Below are 27509 nucleotides of genomic sequence, written 5' to 3' on the forward strand. Positions count from 1 at the left end.
ATCGCATTGTCCAGTCACTAGAATCACGCTTTGTGCAACACAAACAGATGTACAGTAGTCCCCCGTTATACTGCGCTCCGCAATACCGCGGTTCGCGATATACCGCGGGGGGGCTTATGGACCCCAACTGTCAGTTGTGTCAATTTCAGCGGCCGGCTGATTGTTTCAGTGAGAGAGCAGCTTCCCTCTCCGGATCAAAGTGAGCCGGCCGCTGAAATTGACACTGCCCGCTGCTCTCTCCCTCCAATCCAACTTTCAAGTTTTAATGTTTCTGATTGGAGGGAGAGAGCAGCCGGCAGTGTCAATTTCAGCGGCCAGCTCACTTTGATCCGGAGAGGGAAGCTGCTCTCTCACTGAAGCAATCAGCCGGCCGCTGAAATTGACACTGCCGGCTGCTCTCTCCCTCCAATCAGAACCCCAGCAGCCACAGCCTGTACCTCAGCAGCCACAGCCTGAATCCCTGCAGCCACAGTACCCCAGAAGCCACAGCCTGAAGCCCAGCAGCCACGGCCTGTACCCCAGGAGCCACAGCCTGTACCCCAGCAGCCACAGTACCCCAGCAGCCACAGGCTGAACCCCAGCAGCCACAGCCTGAACCCCAGCTACAGAGGGGAGGGGCGATGTGAGACCATGCTGGTCTTGCAGAGGCCCGTATGACCTCCTCCTGTGTTCTCTGCTCTCTCCCTCCAATCAGCCGATAGTGTCAATTTCAGCAGCCGGCTCACTTTGATCCGGAGAGGGAAGCTGCTCTCTCACTGAAACAATCAGCCGGCCGCTGAAATTGACACTGCCGGCTGCTCTCTCCCTCCAATCATAAACATTAAAACTTAAAAGTTGGATTGGAGGGAGAGAGCAGCGGGCAGTGTCAATTTCAGTGGCCGGCTGATTGTTTCAGTGAGAGAGCAGCTTCCCTCTCCGGATCAAAGTGAGCCGGCCGCTGAAATTGACACTGTTTTAATTAGATCCACGATGGGGGTTTTAAATTTATTTTAAAAATCTATGCTAGCGCTTCCCATTGAGAGTCTACGGGGGTCTGACCTCTCCCCCCGCCCCCCGTAGACTCTCAATGGGAACCGCTAGCATAGATTTTAAAATAAATTTAAAACCCCCATCGTGGATATCCGCGGCTCGGTTGCAACGCGGGTGGCTGTCTTGGACCCCAACACCCGCGTTATAAAGGGGGACTACTGTATAAAGATTTGTCCTGCTTGGACCCAGCAAAGTTTAAAACTATTGCAGAGAAGGCCCTTGAAGATTGGAAGGTATTATTAAGCTGTTTCCATATATCAGCAAAGATCAAGTAATATTGGAAATGTTTTCTTTTGCTTCAAACTTTGATGTATTAAAGCTATTGCTTAATGATGGTGAGAATATGGATTCCAGTTGCAACATTTGTAAAATTTGCAGCACTTGCCCATCGTGTGTACTAAAAGTTCTGGCATCCAACAGACTTCATGACAAGGCATATGATAACCTTTATGAACTTTATAAAGTCATCTGCATACTATCAGTTACTCAAGTCCAATGTGAGAGGACATTTTCAAAGCTAAAGATCACAAAGACAAGGTTAAGAAATTTGCTGTCTGAGGAGAATTTGGAATCATACATGTTGCTATCCATTGAAAAGGAATTGTTAGATGAATTGGATGCAGAAGCAATTATTGGCAGATTCGCACAATCATCTAGCGAACACAAACAATTGCTCTTAATATAGTGGACTGCATGCAATGCTCTATTGTGCTTTTGAACTATCTGTTAATGTGTAAATTGTGCAGTAAACTATTTAAAAATATCAACCAATTACTTAAAATTTAAAAAAAATAAAAATTCAATTATAACATTCTGTATTTACATTTGGTATCTACTGCCAGTAATATGTACAGTACATGTACACTGTAATTACTAAGAAATACACTTTTTTTCCACAAAAATTTTAATTGTACCCTTTTTTCCATATGTATTTTTTGAAAATTTTATTTATTCGTTATGAAAATTAAATGATAGATTGTAGTTGTGGGTGGGCCCCCTTTGTCACCTGGCAACCAATATTTTTAGACCCAGTCCGCCACTGCGGGTAGTGACAGACGTCTCTTATGGCGGAGGTGTTTTCAGAACCCCAAAATGTATCATGGAATTCAACCAACCCCCACCTTTGATGGATTGTTGCTTTTGAAACACACGGCTTGTTCCCCAGGTGTATCATAGAATCATAGAGAAATACAGCACAGAACAGGCCCTTCGGCCCACGATGTTGTGCCGAACTTTTGTCCTAGGTTAATCATTGATCATAGAATTTTGGACACTAAGGGCAATTTATCATGGCCAATCCACCTAACCTGCACATCTTGGGACACATCAGTGTAGTTTTACAATTATGAACACGTGTTTTTTAAAACAAAACAATGTTTATTCCATGAACAACTCAAATTAACCTTTTAAATAAACACTGGATCTCTTAACACCCCTTACTTCAAAGATAACCCCGAAAATAATGCACTACCCAATTCTGCAAACTGTTCCTTTACACATCCAAAAGACTTAACAAATCCTTCAAACGGAAGCACATTAGATTTATATTCAATACTGAGACCTTTTTACAATTCCGATTTCACCAAAGGATTAAGAGATAGCCCTTCATGGCAGAGATCACCAGCAATGCAGCTCACAGCCACACCCAAGCTTTCTTCAAACTGAAACCAAAACTCAGAACTAACCTCAAAATGGCCGAACTGAGCTCAGCTCCACCCACTCTCTGACATCACTATTTTCTTAAAGGTACATTGCTTAAACATCCATTTCTTAAAGGTACTCTCACATGACACGCCCTATATGCCATTGCGGCCCGCTACATCCAATTCCCTGTGGACCGGGCCAGCCAGGATGCCCGGGCAGCGGGCTTCGCTGCAGCGTCCGGGATTCCCATGGTCCAGGGCACGATCGATGGGATGCACGTTGCCATGCGGCCACCTGCGGATAACAGGGCCATGTTCACAAATAGGAAGGGGACCTATTCCATGAACATTCAGGTGGTCTGTGACCACCGCATGATGATCCTGCACGTCTAGGCCCGGTACCCGGGCAGTGTACATGACTCATTCGTATTGGCGCAGTCTTTCGTCCCTGGCATGTTTGAGGGACCCCCCCCCCCCCGCCCCCCGCCCCCAGCTGAGGGACTGGTTGCTGGGCGACAGGGGTTACCCGTTGTGGTCGTGGCTGCTGACGCCTATATGGAGGCCACAGACATGCAGAGAACAGCTACAACGATGCCCATGCAGCGACCAGGGACGTGATAGAGAGGTGTTTTGGGCTGCTGAAGGTACATTTCAGGTGCCTGGACTGCTCTGGAGGGGCCCTCCAGCACATGCCAGTTAGGATCAGCCACATCACTGTGGTCTGCTGCTTCCTGCACAACATAGCCCAGCAGAGGGGCGATGTGCTGCAGGCAGAGGGGGAAGTGGAGGAGCAGCAAGATGAGGCGCAGTCCTCCCCAGATGAGGAGGATGGGGGCAATGGTCAGGACAGATGGGCTGGACATGGACGGGAGGCTGCCCACCGTTACCGGCTGGGCCAGCGGGCACGGGACAGGCTGATAGCCGCCCGGTTCACTGACTGGGGGGGAGGCATGGGAATCGCCGAGCATGGACACAGACTGCACACTACGGCACCAGCCAACCGCCCTCACCCCCCACCCACCACCCTCATGCATACCACCAACCACCCTCACCCTACCCGCATGCACACCACCCCTCAATTGCACATCCACCTGCGGCACAATGGACCGGGCTCACACAGTCACCGGTGAAGTATGTCTATTGCAGGCCATGGAGGATGATGACAACCCGCTCTGCGATGAGCTCTGGGCTCTACATCGTTGGACAATGTCTGACCCAAGGCCACAGTACCACCCTCCACCTGGACTGTCCCTGCATGCGGCCATGACACTGCAGCGCACGGTCTCGTCTTCTGCCCGGGGGGATGGTGAGGGTGACTCGCGGGGAGGGGGGCCGCACACTCACCTGAGGCCGACGTTCTATCACCCCTCACGCACACACTGGCACTCACCTCACACCACACCCCCACACGCATCAGACACAGCACAAAGCCAGCTTCTGTCGGTGTGAAAGTGGTTTTAATAACAAACAGTTCATACACATGCCCTAGCCCCTATTACTCATCCGTGACCTGCACCCATGCCAACTTACTCAGTGTCTAATTGTTTGGCCTTACGGGCCCTTTGACTACGCCTAGGTGGTTCCTCAGACGGTACAGCAAAACTGGAGGTGGACACCTGTGATTCCTGCTCTGTGACTCGGGATCCCTTTGGCGGCCGTTTCCTGGGGCGGCCCGGCCTAGATAGGGCAGGCTGTGGCTGTGGCGGCTGGGATGGCGAGCTGCCAGCCTGTCCTGCCCGCTGCCCACCAGATGCACCTGGGACGAACGGTGGGGGGGGGATCGATGTGTCGCGGTGTTCCAGGACCTCCCATACAGGGGGACCCAGAACGGGCCTCAGCACCTCCTCCATCCTCGGGGTGCCCGACGGCCCGTGGGCCTCTACATGGGTCGGGGATGCGAATGGACCGACCATCCGACCCCCTCCCCGCCACCTGGCGCTGCCAGTCCTGGAGGCCCACCCTGGTATCAACAAGGGTCTGCAAGTTTGCAGCCATGGAGCTCAGGGAATTGGCCAACCCTGTGTGTCTGGGCGACGTCGGCCAGCACCTAGGCAATGGCGCCGATGCCCTCAGCGATAGCCTGCTGAGCCTCGGCCATGGCCTGCTGAGACTGGGCCATGGCCTGCTGAGACTGGGCCACAGCGATGAGCGCCTCTACGATCTGCTGCTGGCTCTGGATCATGGCTGCCTGTGAGAGGGCAGCCATGTCCTGGGCCACAGACGCTGCCTGCATGGAAAGCCCCAGGCCTTGCATACTGCGACCCATGTCTGTAACCGTCACCCCCATTGCTTCCACTGCGGATGCTACCCTTGCGGTTTCGGCACGCATGACCGGCACCACTACCAGCTCCTGCACGCGGGTGGACTCCTCCACATGCAGCTGCCGCAAGCCAACCATCACCCCCTTCGATCGTTCCTGGGTCCGTGACTACATCGGGTCTATGGGTGGGTGTGGTAACTCCAGGAACCCGGGACCCGTCTAGGTGGCAGACGGTTGCTCACACCAGGATGCCCTCCGACCTCCTGGCCCCTCGGCTGCTCCTACCTCCATCTGCTGTACCGGTACGGCTGTGTTGTGCGCACTAGTGAGTGTACCAGATGCCTCATCGCTAAAGTGCCCAACCGGGTTGAGTGTCTCTGCAATGGTAGCGGGTGTAGGAGATAGCAGTGGCGCTGTGTCTTGCTCCTCGTCCAACCCAAAGTCCATGGTCCCCTGGGGTGGTGGTGTAGCCACCTGGGTTGGCCACTTCTCGACTTTAAAATGGAGATTCGCTAAGAATGCAGGGAAATTCAGCCAAGGACAGAAAAACAAGCAGGTGCAAAACCTCCTGTATATTAGAACTTACAGAAACCCAGACAGCACTGAAACTGACGACCATCTACACATTGATGAGCAATCACCGGGAACAATTGAAACAGTTAAGATAATCGAGGCCAAGCCAGACTCCTCAGTGCCAGCGGGAGCCAAGACAAAGGAAGGCCAACGGACACTTAGGAACCGCCCAGCGATCAGGGAACAGCTCCAGTATTGCAGAAATCGATCCAAGTGATCAGAACTCAGTCCAATCACTTGGAACCAGGTACGGGGTCTGCCCAAAAGGGCGCAAAGCCCCTGGGGACTCTAAAGTAGAGCCCCCAAGTTCAATTCGTTCTTCTTGGCAGGGTCTCCCAGCAGCTCGAAACAACCCTTGACAGAGACCTGCCTAGCAGCTACACCAACAAGTAAGTGTCCAGTCAACGCACGCTACGGGATAGGCGCTCCTAACCCTTAGTCCATACCAGCTGGAAGCCTGCAGACTCAGGATCGAACGAGAGGCCAATTGTTCCCCTGACCTAGTGGGTCCCTTTTCCAAAGCTAAGTATTGGCCTGTTAGTGTTAGTGATAGCCTAGTGAATAGTATTTTATGCATGAGTAGCGATTGACTGTGTATATAATAAATGTGTTTTGATTTGAACCTTACTAACTGGTGTATTGAGTTATTGAACAGCACTTGAACTTGAACCTCATCGTGGTATCATAAAGATACCTGCCGACTGTAAAGCAAAGGTTATAAAGCAGAGCAATTAAGTGTAAAGCACACTTAGCAACATTTAGCAACAGTGGTTCCTGTCCACCCATCCCCTGTGTGTCAGTGTCCTGGGAGTCAGTGTCCTGGGCGTCAGTGTCCTGGGCGTCGGTGTCCTGGGCGTCGGTGTCCTGGACGTCAGTGTCCTGGGCGTCAGTGTCCTGGGCGTCGGTGTCCTGGGAGTCAGTGTCCTGGGTGTCAGTGTCCTGGGAGTCGGTGTTCTGTGTGTCAGTGTCCTGGGCGTCAGTGTCCTGGGTGTCAGTGTCCTGGGCGTCAGTGTCCTGGGCGTCGGTGTCCTGGGAGTCAGTGTCCTGGGAGTCGGTGTCCTGTGTGTCAGTGTCCTGGGCGTCAGTGTCCTGGGCGTCGGTGTCCTGGGCGTCGGTGTCCTGGGCGTCGGTGTCCTGGACGTCAGTGTCCTGGACGTCAGTGTCCTGGACGTCGGTGTCCTGGGCGTCGGTGTCCTGGGCGTCAGTGTCCTGGGCGTCGGTGTCCTGGGCGTCGGTGTCCTGGGCGTCAGTGTCCTGGGCGTCAGTGTCCTGGGCGTCAGTGCCCTGGGCGTCAGTGCCCTGGGCGTCAGTGTCCTGGGCGTCAGTGCCCTGGGCGTCAGTGTCCTGGGCGTCAGTGTCCTGGGCGTCAGTGCCCTGGGTGTCAGTGTCCTGGGCGTCAGTGCCCTGGGCGTCAGTGCCCTGGGCGTCAGTGTCCCGGACGTCAGTGTCCTGGGCGCCAGTGTCCTGGACGTCAGTGTCCTGGGCGTCGGTGTCCTGTGTGTCAGTTTCCTGGGCGTCGGTGTCCTGTGCGTCAGTGTCCTGGACGTCAGTGCCCTGGGCGTCAGTGTCCTGGGCGTCGGTGTCCTGTGTGTCAGTTTCCTGGGCGTCGGTGTCCTGTGTGTCAGTGTCCTGGACGTCAGTGTCCTGGGCGTCGGTGTCTGGGCGCCGGTGTCCTGGGCGCCGGTGTCCTGGCCGTCGGTGTCTGGGCGCCGGTGTCTTGGGCGCCGGTGTCCTGGGCAGGGGTGTCCTGGGCAGGGGTGTCCTGGGCAGGGGTATCCTGGGCAGGGGTGTCCTGGGCGCCGGTGTCCTGTGTGTCAGTGTCCTGGACGTCAGTGTCCTGGGCGTCGGTGTCTGGGCGCCGGTGTCCTGGGCGCCGGTGTCCTGGGCAGGGGTGTCCTGGGCAGGGGTGTCCTGGGCAGGGGTGTCCTGGGCAGGGGTATCCTGGGCAGGGGTGTCCTGGCTCGGCTGTGACCGAGCCTTGTGGCTGCCCACCTCGTCGCACGAGACGGGGGTGTCATCTCCCTGGTGCTCCAGGTCTGTCCCTGTCTCGTGGCCGCCCGCATCGTATGGCGGAGGGGCTGGGTCTTTCCCTGTCTCGTGGCCGCCCTGGGACGTCCTGGTGGCATCGTACGCCGGAGGGGCTGGGTCTCTCCCTGTCTCGTGGCGACCCTGGATCGTCCTGGGGGGCGGTCGGCATCCGTGAGGATGGGTGCCTCAACGTTTGGTCCTGCAATACACAATACAGCATGCATGGTTAGACACGCGGGCGGTGATCGGGGGAAATGGGAGAGGGGGGGATATTGGGGAAGGGAGATATGGATGATATGGGGATATGGGGGAAGGGGACATGGGGGATATGGGGGAAGGGAGACATGGGGGATATGGGGGAAGGGGGACATGGGGGAAGGGGGACAAGGCGTGGGGGGTCTCATTTGGTGGTGCGTCCCCGATCTCTGCATCCACAGCCTCTCGGTCCTCGGGTCTGTCTGCGAGTTCCAGGGCCCTCTTCACATGGGTCGGTAGTGTTCTCTCATCAGCTGGACGCCCTCCGGTCCTCTCACGCTCCCGGTTGTTGTGTGCGCGCTTCTCCTGTGTGGCGCGGGTGGGTGGCAGGGATAAAGGGCACAGTGTTAGGCAGAAATATACATACAGACCAGCGGTTGTTTGTACATTGGCAGAGGTGTGCAACCCACCCTGCCACTGCAGGCTGCATGGGTGGGTGCAGTCATGTTAGCTGCACCTTGGGCTGGGGAGAGGGGGGAGGGGGTACTCTCCCTGGCTGCACTGACAAGGTCATTGACCTTCTTGTGGCACTGGGCGCCTGTCCTTGGTGTTACAGTCACAGCGCTGACGGCCTCTGCCACCTCCCTCCACAGGCACGGCTGAGGAGTGGAGCGACTCTGCGGCCGTGACCGGGGTACAGGACCTCCCTCCTCTGCTCCGCTGCGTCCAGGAGCGCCTCGATGTCGCGCTCCTGGAACCTCGGGGCTGCGCGGCGGGCGGCCTTCTTGACGGCTCTCCGGGGGGGGGGGGGGAGGGGGGGGGGGGGGTGGCGTCTTTTCTGCTGTGATGCCGCGCAGCGTCAATGACGTGGCGCATCCGTGACGGGTGACGCCGTTGTGAATGGCGTCACGCTGCTGGTAGCCCATTCCGGGCCGGAGAATTTGCCCCGTTTCGGGGGGCCCAACGCCGGAGTGATCCACGCTGTTTTTGGCGTCGGGTTCCGGCCATCACGCCGATTATCGGAGAATCCCGCCTCTGAAATCTAATTAACTTCACAGAGAATCCCCCTTAATCCAAAGAAAACCGCCTTAGCCCAAGCTTTTTACGATGGTTTAATTGCACCCCTCGCTCCCGAAACCTTTGTTGCCTTTCAAACCAGGATCTCCTTTTAAAACATGACTTCAGCAGTCAAATACTAACTCAGGCTTTTAACCCTTATTGTCCCAAAAAGCTATAAAACAGTATAGCTGAAATTCCTACATTCATCACACCCGTGTTTAATTCCAGCCTTGGGTGTCTGTCCATGTGGAGTTTGTATGTTCTCCCCGTGTCTGCGTGGGTTTCTTCCTGGTGCTCCGGTTTCCCCACAGTCCACAGGATGTGCGGGTTAGGTAGATTGGCCATGCTAAATTGCTCCTTCGTGACCAAAGGTGTGCAGGTTGGGTCGTTCGGCCAAGATCAATGTGCGGGGTTACGGGATAGGGCAGGGCAGTGGGTAAAGTGCCCTTTCGGAGGGTCGGTGGAGACTCGATGGGCTGAATAGCCTCCTTCTGCACTGTAAATTCTACGGATTCAGCAGACTCGAGAGGCAAAAAGACTCCTCCTTCTATTTCTTAAGGTCTTGTGGTCCTGGTGCCTGGTCAACATTTATTCATCAACAAACATTTCTAAAATACATCTATTTGGTCATGTATTTCAGTGCTGTTTGTGGAATTTTGCTGTGTGCAAATTGCTGCCTATCCTGCCTTTCCTACATTACAGCAATGGCAACACTTCAACAAAAGTATGTCATTGGTTGTAAAACGCTTTGGAACGTCCCGAGGTTGTGAAAGGATCTCTATTACCTCTTTATTATCTTAAAGACCTCAATCTTTTCCACAAAAAAGACCCATCTGGACTTCCAGTGGCAGCCATGAGCTAAGCGGTTGCAGGAAAGGTCACCCTCTCATGAAATCCTCGATTATGACGATTTAACTCCAGCGAACAGGCACCAAAAATATTTATATACCCCCCCCAACCTAACCCTCACAAACCGCATCAACAAAAAATAGGGGGGGGAAAAGTCAGCTTACCAGTCGAAACACCAGCAAGGACGAAGGGAGCGAAACCTCAGCCTCGGAGCTGACAGCCACACGACGTAGCATGGAACCTGGAAGGGCTGGACTCAGATTTCTCAGCGCGGACCCAGGCGCTGATGGATAGGCTCACGGGCTTCATCATGTCTGAGCACTAAAGATACGCGGAGGAGCTGAAGACCTCCTGGCAGCCTTCGAGACAGCAGTGGAGGGAAGCAATGGACAAGATGGAGCGGCGGCTTGAGGCCCAAGATACCACGAGAAGGCCGCCACGGACCAAGGGGACCGGATCGGAAACTGGTTAGCGAGGAAGGCTTCACCAAGCTGCCATGGGTTGATAATCGTGAAGCCCCACAAGTACCAGGACAAAGAGCGGATCCTGAGGTGGGCGAAAGGCGCAAGAGGGCACAAGTGGGAAGGACATTCCATCTGCTTGTACCAAGAAATTGGGGCAGACCTGGCCCAGCGTCGGGCTGAATTTAACAGCACCAAATCCGCCCTGTACAGAGGTACGGTGTAGTTTGTCATGCTTTACCCTGCCACGCTGTGGGTCATGTCCCAGGGGAAAGAGTACTATTTCAACGCCCCGGAGGATGCCAACAAAGTTGTCCAAAAGAATGGTCTGGGCAAATAGTGATAGTACACAAGGGTTAGAATGCGGGATGCAAAAGTCGAGAGGGGCAGGGACAAATGTGAGCAGAGGTGCGGAGATGGCGGGAGCGAGGAGGAAGAGAGGCAGACGGGAATTAAATAGGGGAAGGGAATCTGATCAAGAGGGAGCCACTGCGCTAGCGAATTAGCTAGTATACGGGAGGACAGCGAAGGAGGAGGCCGCGGCGCACCATCGGGAGGGAGGGAGCACCTGTCAGAAGGGAGGGGAAGGACGGAAACTCAGGAAACAAAGGACAAAAAAAAAGAGGGCCAGTCGAACGCAGGGGATTAAAGCCAAGGGTGGAGGGGGGGAAACAGGGGAACGGGGAGGAGGAGAGGGGAGAGCGCTGGTGGAGAGGGTAAAAAAACAGGATGCAGTTGGCTGTCATTTTGATCAGCCTGAGAGTAAGCGCAGGCCCGTTTGGACAGGGCCGGGCCCACAAAGTGGATATGGTTGACCTCCCCCTGCCCCAATCTGGATAGTTTTGAAAAAGTAAATTTCGAGTACCCAATTATTTTTTCCAATTAGGTGGCCAATCCACCTATCCTGCACATCTTTGGGTTGGGCGGGAGTGAGACCTATGCAGACACAGGGAGAATGTGCATACTCCACACGGATAGTGACCTAGAGCCGGGATTGAACCCGGGTCCTCGGCGCCGTGAGGTAGCAGTGCTAACCACTTCGCCACCATGCCATTCTCCCATCCTGATAGTTACATGGAGCGTGAGAGGCCTCAACGGGCCGGTGAAGAGATCCAGAGTCCTCGCCCATCTCGAGTCTGAAGGTGGACGTAACCTTCCTACAGAAAACACACCTGAGAGTGAGGAAGGGCTGGGTAGGACAAACGTTTCACTCATGTTTCGACACTTGGACATGTGGGGTGGCCATATTAATTAACAGGACAATCTAATTTACAGTGATGGGCCATGGGGTTGGGGCAGTACATAATGGCCAGCGGGACCCTGGAAAGGCGCCCCTGTAGTCTTGGTAAATTTATACACCCCTGAACTGGGACGACACAGAGCTCGTCAGGAAGGCGATGACCGAATTCCTGTACTTGGACACCCACCAACTGATGATCAGTGGTGACTTCAATTGTGTACAGGACTAGGCATTGGAAAGATCCAACCTCAGGACAGGTAATGTGTCAGGTATGGCACAATAATATGGCACGCCTTTATGGAGTAGATGCGGAGTTAGACCCATGGAGGTTTTAAGAACCCGAGAGAAAAAAAAATAATTTTCTCCCACTTGCATAAGGCCTACTCGCGGATAGACTCTTTCATGGTAGGGAAGAGGGTGGTTCCAGGGGCAACAAAAGTGAAATACTCCACGATTGTAATTTCTGACCACACACCGCACTACATTGATGTGTGGTTGGAGAAGGGATGGGCCCAACTTCCCCCATGGAGTCTGGATACAACTCTCCTAGCCGATAAAAAAATTCTGCACTAAAATATCCCAAGCCATATGTATCCTGCAACCAGAATGGAGAGGTCTCACCATCCATATTCTGGGAGGCACTGAAGGTGGTCATCAGGGTAATTATAGCCTAGGGACAGGAAGGAGAGGGCAGCCAAGTGGTGGCTGGTCATCCACAGGAGGGAACACAAACCTCATCCCAGACTGGAAGAAATCAGGGCAACAAACACGCACCCTCCCTCGAAAACTCAAATTCAAGCGGGGAGCACAAAACCTTCCCCCCATTCCCCCCTCACCGACGAAACACAGACAACCAGCGAACGAGGGGAAAGATCCCTACAATATCTGTACATATGTGGGTAAAGCTGGGTGCAACTCATACTGCCAAGTGGTAGGAGCCCCAGTAGGAACCAGTCAAAGACTAAAAATTAACACTATTGTATAAATGTAAATTAGTATTGGAACCTCAGTTATGGTTAAGGTGACAGCGAGGGGCTTATGTCTTGTTTCTATTTTTGTTATATACCATTATCGTTGCTGTTGTATTGACATTTATACACAAAACTCAATTTTTCGACAAAAAACTCAATTTTTCTAACTCCAAACTCCAATAAAAAGATATTTTTAAAAAGACCCAGCTCTTTGAGCTAAATTCTGGTGAAAGGCTCTCCTTTCTGTGGATGGATTGAACTGAGATGTATCAAATGTGAACAGCTGGAAATGATGTAGCATTTAAATGCCAGTTAAAATGACGTACTGAGTTTACATTGTTTGAAACTGAACACATCCAAACCTAACAAAACCAATATATTGCCATGTTAAGGTTCTTTGAAAATATCATGATTGATGGCCACCACTAGTCTGAAAGATTTTCTGGAACTAAGCCCAAGTCAGATATCCTAGTTAAATTCATTGGTGTAACCTAGCTGTTACACAACAAAAATTGAAACTACACAAACAGTATAAATAGCTATTTAGCATTTTTGACAATATGCAAACACTGTTCCGAGTCTAGGAGACATGTGTGCCCCCAAACCTGACCTCTGATTGCTCATTCAGAGGTAACCTTACAATGTGCAACAACAACACTTGTATTTACGTAGTACCTTTAAAATAGTAATAGCTCACCATCCACTTTAGGAGGAGTGATAAAAAAACCACGTGACTACAACACAGGACTACTTGCATTTCAAACAGTAGAAGCAGCAAATATTAAAGCTATGCAATTCCACAACCAACAGATCAGATATAAGCTCTGCTCTCCTGCCCCATCCAGCTGTCAATCATGGTGGACAACTGATGGAACCATCAATTCACTAGACACGTGCTTTAAGATATGATCAGTGGTTTTAATCTACTTACTACAGAGCCAGCCTGTTAACCGTTGAACTCTCGATGAACTGCAGGCTGGCTCTGGACAAGGGTATTTATACAGCAGTCCAGGGGGAGGAGTCGTGGGCGGAGCCCTGTACAAACTCCTGAGCTTTCCCAGAGCTACTCCCACTAGTGGTCGGATAACGCTACTGCGCTTACAATGGTATTGGTAAATACAATGTGAATTACTAAGTTACATTCACCACATTCACCCCCTGCAAAAAAATCAAGTCCGGCGTGGGTTGTGGTCTACAAAGTCAGTCTGTCCGGTGGTCAAACTGTCCGCTGTGATCGGCGGAGCACCGGGGTTGCAGCCTCTTGCGGTGGCTGGATGGGTGTTGTGTGCTGGGGTACGATGGCGGATTCCAGGGAAGGTTGTGTCCGAGCTTCATACTCTTCTGGTTCGACCGGGGACTGGGGGCGCTGGGGCCTGGCCGGCGCGGATGCACGGAACTGGTGGAGCGAGCTCGTGGGCTCGGGAGCGCAAGGGGGCGGCAGCATGGGGTGTAGGGTGAGGGGTCCTTCTGTGGGGGTAGAGGGGGCGCTGGATCTGGCGGGTGCCAGATCCTGGAGGGATACTGTGTCCTGACGGCCGTCAGGGAACTCGACAAATGCGTACTGGGGGTTGGAGTGGAGCAGGCGCACCTTCTCAACAAGGGGGTCGGTTTTGTGTGCCCTGACATGTTTCCTCAGGAGTACCGGGCCCAGTGTCCTCAGCCATGCCGGAAGTGAGACCCTCGTGGCAGAGCCCCTGGAAAAAATGAAGAGCCTCTCGTGAGGTGTCTGATTGGTCACCGTGCACAAAAGGGACCTAATAGCGTGGAGCGCATCTGGGAGGACTTCCTGCCACTGGGAGACTTGGAGCTTTCCAGACCGGAGGGTCAGTAGGACGGTCTTCCAGACCGTCGCGTTCTCCCTCTCCACCTGCCCGTTCCTCCTGGGGTAGTAGCTGGTAGTCCTGCTCGAGGCAATGCCCTTGTCGAGCAGGTACTGACGCAGCTCGTCGCTCATGAAGGACGAACCCCGGTCGCTGTGCACGTAGCTGGGGAAACCAAATAGGGTGAAGGTGCTATGCAGGGCCCTAATGACTGTGTGGGAGGTCATGTCAGGGCACGGGATAGCAAAAGGGAAACGGGAGAACTCATCTATGACGTTTAGAAAGTAAACGTTCTTGTTAGTTGAGGGGAGTGGCCCTTTGAAATCAATCGCGAGGCGTTCAAAGGGCCTAGTAGCCTTGACCAGGTGGGCCCTGTCTGGTCTATAGAAGTGCGGTTTGCAATCTGCACAGATCGGGCAGTCCCTGGTGACCGCTTTTACCTCCTCGTTGGAGAAAGGCAGGTTTCGGGCTCTGATGTAGTGGGCGAGCCGGGTGACCCCCGGGTGGCAGAGGTCGTTGTGGATGACTTTCAGTCGGTCAATCTGCGCGCTGGCAGATGTCCCGCGGGATAGGGCATCCGGAGGCTCGTTGAGCTTCCCGGGTCGATACTTAATATCGTAATTATAGGTGGAGAGATCGATCCTCCACCGAAGAATTTTATCATTTTTTATTTTGCCCCTTTGCGAGTTATCAAACATAAAGTCAACCGATCTTTGGTCGGTGATGAGGGTGAACCTCTTACCTGCGAGATAGTGCCGCCAGTAACGAATAGCCTCCACAATGGCTTGTGCTTCTTTCTCGACTGAGGAGTGTCGGAGTTCTGAAGCGGAGAGGGTACGGGAGAAAAATGCGACTGGTCTCCCTGCCTGATTTAGTGTGGCTGCTAGAGCTACCTCTGAGGCGTCGCTCTCAACCTGGAATGGAGTGGATTCATCCACGGCCCGCATGGCCGCTTTGGCGATGTCCTCCTTGATGCAGTTGAAGGCCTGGCGTGCCTCGGCTGACAGGGGAAATCGTGTGGCCCTAAAGAGTGGGCGGGCTTTGTCCGCATATTGAGGGACCCACTGGGCGTAGTAGGCAGCGCCGGCCCTAGGGTTGCTGGCGCCCCGGGCAAGCTGAACTTCAGTGCCCTTCGGGGGGGGTGGGGCCGAGGGGGGGGCGAGGGGGGGGCCGAGGGGGGGGGGGGCGAGGAGGGGACAAGGAGGGGGGAGCCGAGGAGGGGGGGGCCGCGGGGGGGGGGGGCCGAGGGGGGACCGCGGGGGGGGGGGGTCCGGGGCGGGGCCGGGGGGACGGAGGAGCGGCGGCGGAGGGGAGGACGGGGGGGGGGGGGGGGGGGGGGGGGGGGGGGGCGCGGGGGGGGCCGCCCTGGGGGAGGGCGACCACCGCGCATGCGCTGGTTGGCACCTGCCCAACTGCGCATGCGCGGGACCCGAGTCTCTGGCGCCCCCTAGCACATTGCGCCCCGGGCGACTGCCCGAGTTGCCAGTACCTTGGGCCGGCCCTGGTAGTAGGAGAAGAAGCCCAAGCACTGTTTGAGGGCCTTGGGGCAATGGGGGAGGGGGAGTTCTAAGAGGGGGCGCATACGGTCCGGGTCTGGGCCCAGGACTCCGTTTTCAACGACGTAGCCGAGGATGGCCAGTCTGTTTGCGCGGAAAACGCATTTCTCCTTGTTATAAGTGAGGTTTAATTTCTGTGCTGTCTGGAGAAAACGGTAGAGGTTGGCGTCGTGGTCCTGCTGGTCATAGCCGCAGATGGTGACATTGTCCAAGTACGGAAACGTGGCCCGCAGCCCGTACTGGTCCACCATTCGGTCCATTGCTCGTTGGAACACCGAGACCCCGTTAGTGACGCCGAAGGGGACCCGGAGGAAATGGAAGAGGCCACTATCAGCCTCGAATGCCGTGTAGTGGCGGTCCTCCGGGCAGATTGGGAGCTGGTGGTATGCAGACTTCAGATCCACTGTGGAAAAGAGCCGATACTGTGCTATCTGATTTACCATGTCTGCAATCCTGGGGAGGGGATACGCGTCGAGGAGCGTAAATCTATTTATGGTCTGACTATGGTCGACAACCATGCGGAATTTTTCCCGGGTCTTAACGACCACCACCTGAGCTCTCCAGGGGCTATTGCTGGCCTCTATAATCCCCTCACTGAGAAGCCTTCGGACCTCTGATCTGATAAATACCCTATCCTGCAGGCTGTATCGCCTGCTGTGAGTGGCTACGGGTTTTAAAGTCCTTTGTGAGATTGGCGAAGAGAGGAGCGGGGGGGGGGGGGGGAGATTCGCAGCGTAGCGAGGCTGCAGATAGTGAGTGGGGGCAGGGGCCCGCCGAAGCGGAGGGTGAGGCTCTTAAGGTTACACTGAAAATCTAGGCCTAATAAGAGTGGCACGCAGAGGTCGGGCAAAACGTAGAGTTAAAATTTTGAGTAGCTAGCACCTCGGATTGTGTGTCGCGGCGGTGCGCCCCTGGATCTGGACAGAATGGGAGCCTGAAGCGAGCGAGATAGTTTGCCGCACGGGAAAAACGGGGAGCGAACAGCGTCTTACCAGATCTGGGCAATGAAGATCTCAGTGCTCCCGGAGTCGAAAAGGCATGGCGTGTTGTACCCGTTGATTTGGACCTCTGCCATCGAATTTCGCAGATGCTTCGGGCGCGATTGATCCAGGGTGACTGCGCCGAGTTACGGGCCGCGTGACGAGTGCCCGGGGAGGTCGTACTCTTCCGATGAGTTGTCCGAGCGTGGAGATGCAGGTCGGGCCTGTGGATCTCACGTGGCGGGCGGCGAGGAAGATGGCAGCCCCATGAGTCGCACGTGGCCGGCCGCGTGGTGGAGGTTTGCCAAAATGGCTGCCCCCATGGATTGCACGCGGCGGGAGGGGGCGGGGTCGGGGCATAGGCCGCAGCGTTTCGAGCCCCGCGGGCCTGCGGGTGCGGGGAGCGATTACTTTGTGCCGCTGGGGAGTTGGAAGCTGGGGCCCTTTTTGCGAGGCACACTCTCGCGTAGTGGCCTTTCCGCCCGCAGCTGCTGCAGGTCGTGTTGCGGGCCGGGCAGTACTGCCGCGGGTGCTGATTCTGGCCGCAGAAATGGCAGGCTGGAGCAGCATAGTGGCTGGCTGGAGCAGCATAGTGGCTGGCTGGAGCAGCATAGTGGTTGGCGGCCGCGTGGCACAGGCCTGGGGGAGTCGCTGGTCGGGGGCCCATGATTGGGTCGCGGGGTCCGCGGGGAATGAGGTGAGGCTGCGGAAGGAGACCTCCATCGTGGTAGCAATTTCCGCAGTTGTTTCTAAGTCTTGGGCCCCCTTTTCCAGCAGTCGTTGGCGCACATAATTAGACCTGAGGCCCGCTACAAAAACATCACGTACAGCAAGTTCTCTATGTTCAGCCGCGGTAACCGCTTGATAGTTACAGTCATTTGATAGATATTGAGCTCTCTTAAAAATTCGGCGAGTGATTCTGTAGGCCGCTGGCGGCGAGTCGTGAACACATGGCATGCGTAAACTTCGTTAATGGGCCTTACATACATCTTATCGAGTATCGCTAGCGCTGCAGTATATGAACCGGCCGAGTTTAGTTGCGTAGAGATTCTGTGGCTCACCCTCGCGTGCAGTAGACTTAACTTCTGTTCCTCTGTTGTTTCGGCTGTGCTCGCTTCTGCCACATAGGCCTTAAAGCACTGCAGCCAGTGGGAGAAGATTTCTTTTGCCTCTGCATCCTGTGGGTCGGGTTCCAGGCATCCAGGCTTGAGGGCTGATTCCATGATCGATCCTGACTGTTCTTAAGTAGATTAAATGGATGGAATCATCAATTCACTAGACACGTGCTTTAAGATATGAACAGTGGTTTTAATCTACTTACTACAGAGCCAGCCTGTTACCCGTTGAACTCTCAATGAACTCTCGATGGCTCTGGACAAGGGTATTTATACAGCAGTCCAGGGGGAGGAGTCGTGGGCGGAGCCAAGGGTGGAGCCCTGTACAAACTCCTGAGCATTCCCAGAGCTACTCCCCCTAGTGGTCGGATAACGCTACTGCGCTTCCAATGGTATTAGTAAATACAGTGTGAATTACTAAGTTACATTCACCACAACAACTAAACTGGGCGGCACGGTGGCACAGTGATTAGCACTGCTGTCTCACAGCACCAGGGACCCGGGTTCGATTACGACCTCTGGTGACTGTCTGTGTGGAGTTTGCACATTCTTCCTGTGTCTGCGTGAATTTCCAACAGGTTCTCCGGTTTTCTCCCACAATCCAAAGATGTGCAGGTTAGGTGGATTGGCTATGCTAAATTGCCCCTTAAAGTCCAAAGGCTATTTGGGGTTACGGGAACTGGGGCTAAGTAGGGAGCTCTTTCAGAGGGTCCATGCAGACTCGGTGAGCTAAATGGCCTCCTTCTGCACTGTAGGGATTCTATAAAAAAAACTCACTGGAGGAGGAGGTTGCCATCTCAATTATGAGGGAGCCCAGCACATCAATGCAAAAGATAAGGAAGTGCCGAGTGGATGATACATCTCAATCTCCTCCAGAGATCTGCAGCATCATACTTGTCAGTCTTCAGCCAATTCGATTCACTCCACATGATATCAAGAAATGTCTGAAGGCATGATGCTGCAACGGCTATGGGTCCTGACAATATTACGGCAATACTACTAAAGACTTGTGCTCAGAACCTGCCGTGCTCCTAGCTAAGCTTTCCAATACAGTTACATCACTGGCATCTACCCGAAAATTTGGAAAACTGATCACCTGTACACAAAACAGGACTCACTCAGCAATAACCTGCTTACTGATGCTTAGTTTGGATTCTGCCAAGGTCACTTAGCTCCTGACCTCATTACAGCCTTGGTTCAATCATTGGCAAAAGAGCCCTGAGTTGTGGGAGTGATTGCCCTGATATCAAGGCAGTATTTGACCGGGTATGGTATCAAGGAGCCCTAGCAAAACTGGAGTCAATGGGAACCAGGGTAACCCCTTTGTTGGTAAGAGCCATGTCTGGCAAAAGGGAAGATGGCTGTGGTGGTTGTTGGTCAATCATCTCAGCTCCAACACATCATTGCAGGAGTTAATCAGGGTAGTGTTCTAGTGTTAACCATCTTCAGCTGCTTCATCAATGACCTTCTTTCCATCATAAGGTCAGACGTAGGGATGTACACTGATGATTGCAGAATGTTCAGGCACCATTTGCAACTCCTTAGATACTGAAGCAGTCCATATCCAAATGCAGCAAGTCCTCGACAATATCCAGGCTTGGACTGAAAAGTGGCAAGTTACATCCGTGACACACAATTGCCAGGCAATGACAATCTCCAGCGTCTCTTGATATTCAATGGCATTACCATCACTGAATCCCGCACAATCACTTTTCTACGTCACCATTTAGATTAGAAACTGAACTGCACCAGGCATATAAGTACTGTGGCGACAAGACAGATCAAAGGCTATGAATCCTGTGACAAACAACTCACCTCCTGACTCCCCAAAGCCTGTCCACCATCTACAAGATGTCAGGAGTGTAATGGACTCTCCACTTACCTGGATAGGTGCAGCTCCAACAATCAAAAAGTTCAACACCATCCAGGACAATGCAACCTGCTTTATTGTCAGCAGGGGCTGGTTTAGCACAGGGCCAAATAGCTGGCTTTTAAATCAGACCAAGGCAGGCCAGCAGCGCGGGTTCAATTCCCGTACCAGCCTCCTCGAACAGGCGCCGGAATGTGGCGACCAGGGGCTTTTCACAGCAACTTCATTTGAAGCCTACTTGTGACAATAAGCGATTTTCATTTCATTTCATTTCAAACCTTCCACAAACATTCAATTCTTCCATCCCCAACCAACAGTGGCAGCAGTGTAAACCATCACAAGGTGCGCCGCAGGAGCTCACCAAGGTTCCTTATGCAGCAAATTTCAAACCCAGGACCACTAATATCTAGAAGGCAAGGGCAGTAGATACCTCAAGGTTCCCGTACAAGTCATTCACCATCCTGACTTGGAAATATATTGCCGTCCCTTCACTTTCCCTGGGTCAAAATCCTGGACGACCCTCCCTAAAAGCACTGTGGCTGTATCTACACCTCAGGAACTGCAGCGGTTCAAGAAGGCAGCTCACCACCACCTTTTGAAGGGCAACTAGGGATGGACAATAAATGCTGGCCCAGCCAGCGATTCCCATGTCCTGTAAAGAAACTTTTATAAAATTGACATGAGCAATGCAAAACGATATTGGTACTGATGACCAAAATCTTGATGCAATAGGAAGGTGTTAGGGAGCAACTCAAAGAAGGAAGGGGAAGTAAAAAGGTAGAAAGGTTCCGGTTGGGAATTCCAGACTTAGGGCTAAGATGGCTGAAGGCATAATCTCCAGTCATGGAATTCAGAGATGCCTTAACCATCCTCAGCTGCTTCATCAATGACCTTCTTTCCATCATAAGGTCTGAATAGGGTTGTTCACTGATGACTACAGAATGTTCAGGCACCATTTGCAACTCCTCAGCTACTGAAGCAGTCCATGTCCAAATGCAGCAAGACCTCGACAAGAGACCAGCAACTGCCTTGGAACCTATTTTGAGCCTAAGCCGAGCTTCAGTCCTACGGCATAGTGGTTAGCACTGCCTCCTCACAGCTCCAGGGACCCAGATTCAATTCCGGCCTTGGATAACTGTCTGTGTGGAGCTTGCACTTTCTCCTTGTGTTTGTGTGGGTTTCCTCCCACAGTCCAAAGATGTGCAGGTTGGGTAGATGGCCATGTAAAATTGCCCCTTAGTGTTCAAAAGGTTAGGTGGGGATACTGGGTTACGGGGATAGGTTGGAGGCATTGGCTTAAGTAAGGTGTCCTTCCAAGGGCTGGTGCAAACCTAGTGGGCTGAATGGCCTCCTTCAGCACTGCAAATTCTATGATTCTCTTGAGTCCATTATCAATGTTATTTCAATGTTATTCCACCTATGTTATTTCACCTGCATATTTCCATCTAATCTCACTGCTACTGAAAGCTTCATCCACACAACATTGCATCTCTTGCATAGCAAATTTATCAACTCACTTGAAAGGAGATTGGAGGACACCAAGCAAAAGAGTAGGGCAGTAGTTATGGGAAGTGGTTTCTTCTGATTTCTCACATGCTTTCCTCCTAACCACCATCCTACATTAACAATAACTTCTATTTATATTAGTGCCCTTGATACTGAGCCATGAAAATACAGATTAAGATGAGTGATCCAAAGTGTGGTATAAGAGAAAAATGTAGAAGTAGAGAAAATGGGTAAGGAATTCCAGAGCGAAGAAATAATTCATCCAGAACTCTGCTACCCATATACTATGGCCATACGCTGATCATTGACGTCCATTGTCTCACCCCTCTCTATTGCATGAACTTTGAAAGCCTTGTTAGGTTTTAATTTTGATCCAACCTACCCTGGTTAACTTTTCCAGACATAGATCCAACATATGCCCACTGCTCTGTCTCTAGTCTATTGTGTGCCCTCTGTATCCCAACTTCTAGTCTATTCATAAAGCCTTGAACATCATGCCCCAGCACATTAGAATTCTCTCCCCCAATCCCTCCATCTTGACACTAAGTTTCCTCAAAGCTTCTCAGTAGTGTCTTCAGTTATTTGTCATTTCTCCCCAAATTTCATGATCTCCTTTAAAGTATTTCTGATATTTTCTATGTTTAAAGTGAGATTAAATAATCGGCGTAAATTATAGTGCAGTCAGTGGAATACTATTAATCTTGTTTATATTTATGGGTCGGTTATTCTAAGCATTTTGCAAGTCACTACAAATTTTACACTGCACCAATTCAGTATTTATAAACCATGCAAATCTGTCCAATCAACTAATTCTAACCGCAACCAGATTTTGAATTTATAAAACTCCATTGGTGAGACAAAGGAATATTTGACTGCCCTCTCAGCTCTCTTCCAAAAGTAAGACATGTCAGACATAGAAGAGAAAGTTCTGCACATGCTTTTAAGTCAGAGAGCACAAGTGCTCTTATTTCCTCTGACCAGAAAAAAAATTGCCAGCAGAACAGTGAAACGCCAAGTTGCTTTCTCAATCAATGCAAGAACCAGTGTAAAACACAGTAAAAGGTATCCAAACATTAACAAAAATTAGAATATTACTGAAAAAATACATTTTTTGTCAAAGTTTTTCATCTTGCACACATCAGGACAATTACAAGAATAGAGGAAACAATAACTTTATACTGTATAAGAAGGCGGTGCTGATTGATTGGCAAGTGTACTCTGGTAGAGGTGTTACCATGGAGAATGCATTAGTTCATAGTGACTGACAGTTAACTGTCTAGCAATATTCACAATTTAAACCAGCAGCTTGACTCTCATTAGTCAAGGCATTTCTCTGGGGAACGAACCAGTGAATGCTATCACTTAATTTGTTTACCTGAAGCAGGCGCAATGTGTGTATATATTGGGCGGTATTCTCCGCGAACCGGCGGGCCGGGCCACTCCGACACCGAGGAGTGGCGTGAACCACTCCGGCGTCGGGCCACCCCAAAGGTGCGGAATCCTCTGCACCTTCAGGGGCTAGGCCGGCGCCGGAATGTTTGGCTCTGCGCCAGTTGGCGCGGAAGAGCTTGGCGCCATGCCAATCGGCGTGGAAGGGCCTCCGCGGTCTGGTGTGAGTTGGAGCATGTGCGGGAGGGCCAGCGGCGTCATCCCAGCACATGCGCAGGGGAGTTCTTCTCCGCACCGGCCATGGCGGAGGTTCACAGGGGCCGGTGCAGAGGGAAAGAGTGCCCCAGGGCACAGGCCCGCCTGCGGATCGGTGGGCCCCGATTCCAGGCCAGGCCACCATGGGAGCACCCCCCGGAGCCAGATCCCCTTGCGCCCTCCCGAGGACTCTGCAGACCGCACGTGGAGCCAGGTCCCGGTTGGTAAGGACCTGTTGTGATTTACACTGGTGGGACCCACCGAAAACAGGCGGCCACTAGGCCCATCGCGGGCCGGAGAATCGCCGGGGGGCAGCTGCCAGCAGCCACCGACCAGCGCGCCGCGTTTCCCCCCTCCCCCCGCCAAAACCCCGGCGCCGGACAATTCGGCAGCGGGGAGGGGGGGGGGGGGGGGGGGAGCGACGTGAATCCCGCCCATTATTTCTGTGGCAAAGAACAGGACCCTGAGAATTAATATATGTAGTTTCCAGTACATGCAAATACACCACACTGTGGGCTTGACCGACAAACTTAAACTGGTGGTCAGTGTAATTTTTGGCACGCAGGATTATTGAGCAAATGCTAACCAATCGTGGAATCATATCTAATGTTGGACACGGGTTTTGAGTTTTGCAAGCAAGGTTGGTTACGGTCTGTATTTGGCCTATTGTGAACAGCGTCTGGGACATGCTATTTGATACGATCCGCCAGTCCTTGGGATGTACAGCCTACACACTGAGCATCACAAATGGCACTGAAATTTAGATACCACATTACTCATTTGTGTGATAGGCAGAACACCATTTTGGTTTGACAGCAGCAGGCGAATACCACTCATGTCACTACTGCATGGTAACAGTGTGCACCGGCTAGCTTCACCTGGTGCTCACATTTTTGAGTTCCTTGCCCTTCCAAGGTAATCTGAAGTAAACTGGACACTTTTCAGGGCTAAAATTGACGATCTTAGGCTCGTTCATGAGTTTGCATGTTTTTGTCTTTTTTTCAGCAATACTCAAAATCTGTAGTACCAAATGAAAAATAAGAATATTCCAAAAAGTACAAAAAATAATGTTATATAATGTATGATCTCATTCTATAAACCTGGGACTATTTGAAGTCCCAGCGTACAGAAGGATTCTGCTCCAATTACTTGGGTAGGGTAGGGTTGCGTCATCCTTTCAATCAGAAATCAGATGCTGGGGTAGGAGGGGGGGGTGCGCCTCCATCTTTGGCTGAATTTCATAGAATCATAAAATTTACAGTTCCGAAGGAGGCTGTCCGGCCCATCGTGTCTGCACCAGCCCTTGGAAAGAGTACCTTGCTTAAGCCCACATCTCTATCCTACCCCGTGACCCAGTCACCCACCTAACCTTTTTGGATATGAAGTGGCAATTTAGCATTGCCAATCCACCTAACCTGCACATTTCAGCCCTATACTTCTTATCTTTTGACCACATAGGGTGGAGTGGGTAAACTAGTTGGATGACTGTTGTGTGGTTTGTTCTTGTGTTCACCAGAATAACTATTCAAAGCTTCAAGATGAGGGCTATTGGCAGCCAGAGACCAGTGAACACTACAATGTGGAGATGCCGGTGTTGGACTGGGGTGGGCTTAGTAAGAAGTCTTACAACACCAGGTTAAAGTCCAACATGTTTGTTTGAAACACGAGCTTTCGGAGCACAGCTCCTTCCCCTTCACCTGAGGAAGGAGCAGTGCTCCGAAAGCTAGTGTTTGAAACAAGCATGTTGGACTTTAACCTGGTGTTGTAAGAGTTCTTACAGTGAACACTACGGTATAGAACTGGCATGGATAATAATATTACAATTCAGAACTAGCAATTTATTTTGGACAAATGTGCCCACATTAATATGCTGGGTTAATTGTGCTAACTCGGTTGAGTGCGGCTTTGTGGAAGTGTTTTTTTGTGCTTATAGGTGACACCGGGCAACTTAGTGGCTCCAGTATTCACGTATCAAAAGAAAGGCATGAGTTTGGGGCAGTGCTACTCTAGTCTATCAGTTAGAAGGTGCACCGCCGGCTGGGATACTAATTCACAGGCCAGATCGCAGCTCAAGTTGTGCCAGTCGAACTTCAATCAGACCCAGCATTCAGGAAAGGGAAAAATCACCCGAGTCCCCCTCCACACTCATCTGAGTCCCCCAACCCCAATCTCCCTGTCTGTAAAAGGCTCCCTCAATCCCCTTGTCAATGTCATTGAATAGCTTTCACTCTAACCTCTCAAACATAAAGGGAGGTTCCCAGCCAGGGAGTTCGACTGGACTGCAGAAGAAAAAATTCGGGCAAAATTTTATTTTAAAAAATCATTATTTCTCACTTGAACAAATCCACTTTGCAGTCCTTGGGGAATAGTATCGTTCTTTGGCGATCCAGCCGTAATGCTTTAAATGTGAAAGGTGCTGGAAATAGTTCAGTGCAATAAACTGCGCCGGGAAAGGGCAAATTAACACAGCCCCAAATTCTGACCATGTCCCCATGTGGACAAATCGTCCTTTAATCGTTCCAATGCGTTTATAATTCATGCCACCAACAAACGGTATGTTTACTTTTCCACATAACTCTAAATTTACTTTTCAATTACCCTTTGCACTGCACACTTCATGAGCAATACAGTAACATACACGCTGAGAGATAAATAGGCTGGAAACATAAATACGCTGAACTATAAATACACTGCGGGATCGATATGCAAGTGCTCTCTGCACGTTAGGACAGTGTATGTCAATTTCACCCTATTTCCCAACGGAAACACTTACATCTCCAAAACAGACCTGGAATATGTTAGAAGGCTTTTTTTGCTTCGCGATAAGCATCTTGCGTTAAGTGCAGCCTGCTCCATCCTGTCATTTCTCCTCTCCTCGAAGCTGAGGACATAAGCTCCACATGTGGTCTTGGTCAACATCAGTTCCTCCAGTGACGTCAATAGCTAGTCTCTGCTGACTGTGTAGCCAACCGGGACCCGTTTTCTCTCTCGCTTATTTATCTGGAACAGTTTGACGCCGTCAGTTTTTAATTTCAAGCCGAGGTCACATTGGTGCACCGGCCTTTTGAAAAAGTTAGCCATCCTGCACGTTATTCAGCATTTTGCAGCAACAAAACCCCCCTTGCACGTTGGGCTCTATACTTGGGGGTGGGTGCAATCGCCGCACTCCTGCTGACCAGTTTTACCAAAGTAAAGATCGAGTGAGCGGCCGATCTGCATCGGCGGTGTCGCTGCAGAACAGACATATTTGGTTTGCTTTACTGTCCTTGAGCTGGATGCAATTATAAAAGCAGTTCGATTTCTGATGTCAGCAACAAAGGTGCCGCCTGCACAATTTTTGTTGGAAGTTACTTCAAGGCTCGAAGTGACAAAGGTGATAATTCAGATAGTTTATTAGATTGATGTGAGAGGTGAAAGCAATACTTAATTATAAATATAAAACTTCCTAAAGGGGATTCTGCAACTTTTTCGGTTGGATTAAACTGTTGCAAAACCATCAAATGGCAATTTATTGACAAGCATCATTGCGGCTGGGCAATAATTGTCTAATTTCCACGTTTTTGTTAGACGTATGCTGCCCTTTGAAAAGCAATATGGCAGAGAGTTAAGGAAGTAAGAGAGTCATTGAATGAGCCAACTGACCACAGGTTAAGAATGCAACACCCAAATACTGTTGTTTATTTCTTGCAAAATATGTTCGCAGAGGCCAAATATATTCACCCGATTCAGGAATAAGTCAACAGAAGATGTTATTAATTAACATCATGAATGCGGTTGTGCAACTTTAGATCAGCTGAACCCGCTCCATGAAACACATTGCCCTTCTAATCTAACATTTGGACAATGGTCCAGCTCCTTTAATCAGTAGCCTTGTTTACTGATTGATCTGTGAAACATGATTCACAACAGCAACTTGCATTTATGAAGAAATTTGCATTTAAGGTGAAAAAATATGTACCCAAGGTGCTTTGCAGAAGCATAATCCAACAGAAATTGACATCAAGACAAAGAAGGAAAAAAGAGGAGGTGGCAAGGCAAGAACGTTCAGGGAGGGAATCTCAAAGATGTCAGGTCACTGAAAACCAGTGTAGGTCAGTGAACACAGCAGGATGGTACCCAGTGCAGTTCAGGATACAGACAACAGAGATATTCATAGTTTTACAGCACAGCGAGATCCCTTCGGCCCAGCGTGTCAGCGCCAGCCATCAAGCACCTATCCTAATCCCATTTTCCAGTACTTGGCCCATAGCCTTATGCTATGTTGTTTCAAATGATCATCTAAATGCTTCTTAAATATTGTGAGGGTTCCCGCCTCTACCGCCCTTTCAGGCAGTGAGTTCCAGATTCCCACCACCCGCTGGGTGAAAAGATTTTACTTAGATCTCCTCTAAATCTCCTGCCCCTTACCTTAAATCTATGCCCCCTGGTTATTGACCCTCTGCTGAGGAGAAATGTTCATTCCTATCCACCCTATTTACATCCCTTATAATTTTGTACAGCACAATCTACCACCCCTCCCCCCCAACCCCCCAGCCTTCTCTGCTCTCAGGAAAAGAATCCCAGCCTAACCAGCCTCTCTTCATAGCTTAAATGCTCCAGCCCAGGCAACATGCTGGTGAATCTCTCCACCCTTTCTAATGCAATCACATTGTTCCTATAGTGTGGCGACCTGAACTGCACACAATACTCTGCACAGTTATACCTTTCATC

The 27509-nt window shown here is 51.5% G+C and overlaps 1 protein-coding gene across 2 annotated transcripts in view; it reads right to left on the reverse strand.

The window, feature by feature from the left end:
* Positions 1-25740, reverse strand: part of rhobtb1 (Rho related BTB domain containing 1) — a 168663-nt gene extending 142923 nt beyond the window's left edge. The window contains exon 1 of one of the 2 annotated variants that reach the window (XM_038773641.1): positions 25588-25740. The gene's annotated coding sequence lies outside the window, so the exon portion shown is untranslated. Of the gene's footprint in view, positions 1-25572 lie in introns of both variants that reach the window. The other variant, XM_038773640.1, reaches the window with a different exon arrangement.
* Between the last annotated feature and the right edge of the window lie 1769 nt (positions 25741-27509).

Source organism: Scyliorhinus canicula, chromosome 16 (genome assembly GCF_902713615.1).
Source record: "Scyliorhinus canicula chromosome 16, sScyCan1.1, whole genome shotgun sequence".
NCBI lineage: Eukaryota > Metazoa > Chordata > Chondrichthyes > Carcharhiniformes > Scyliorhinidae > Scyliorhinus > Scyliorhinus canicula.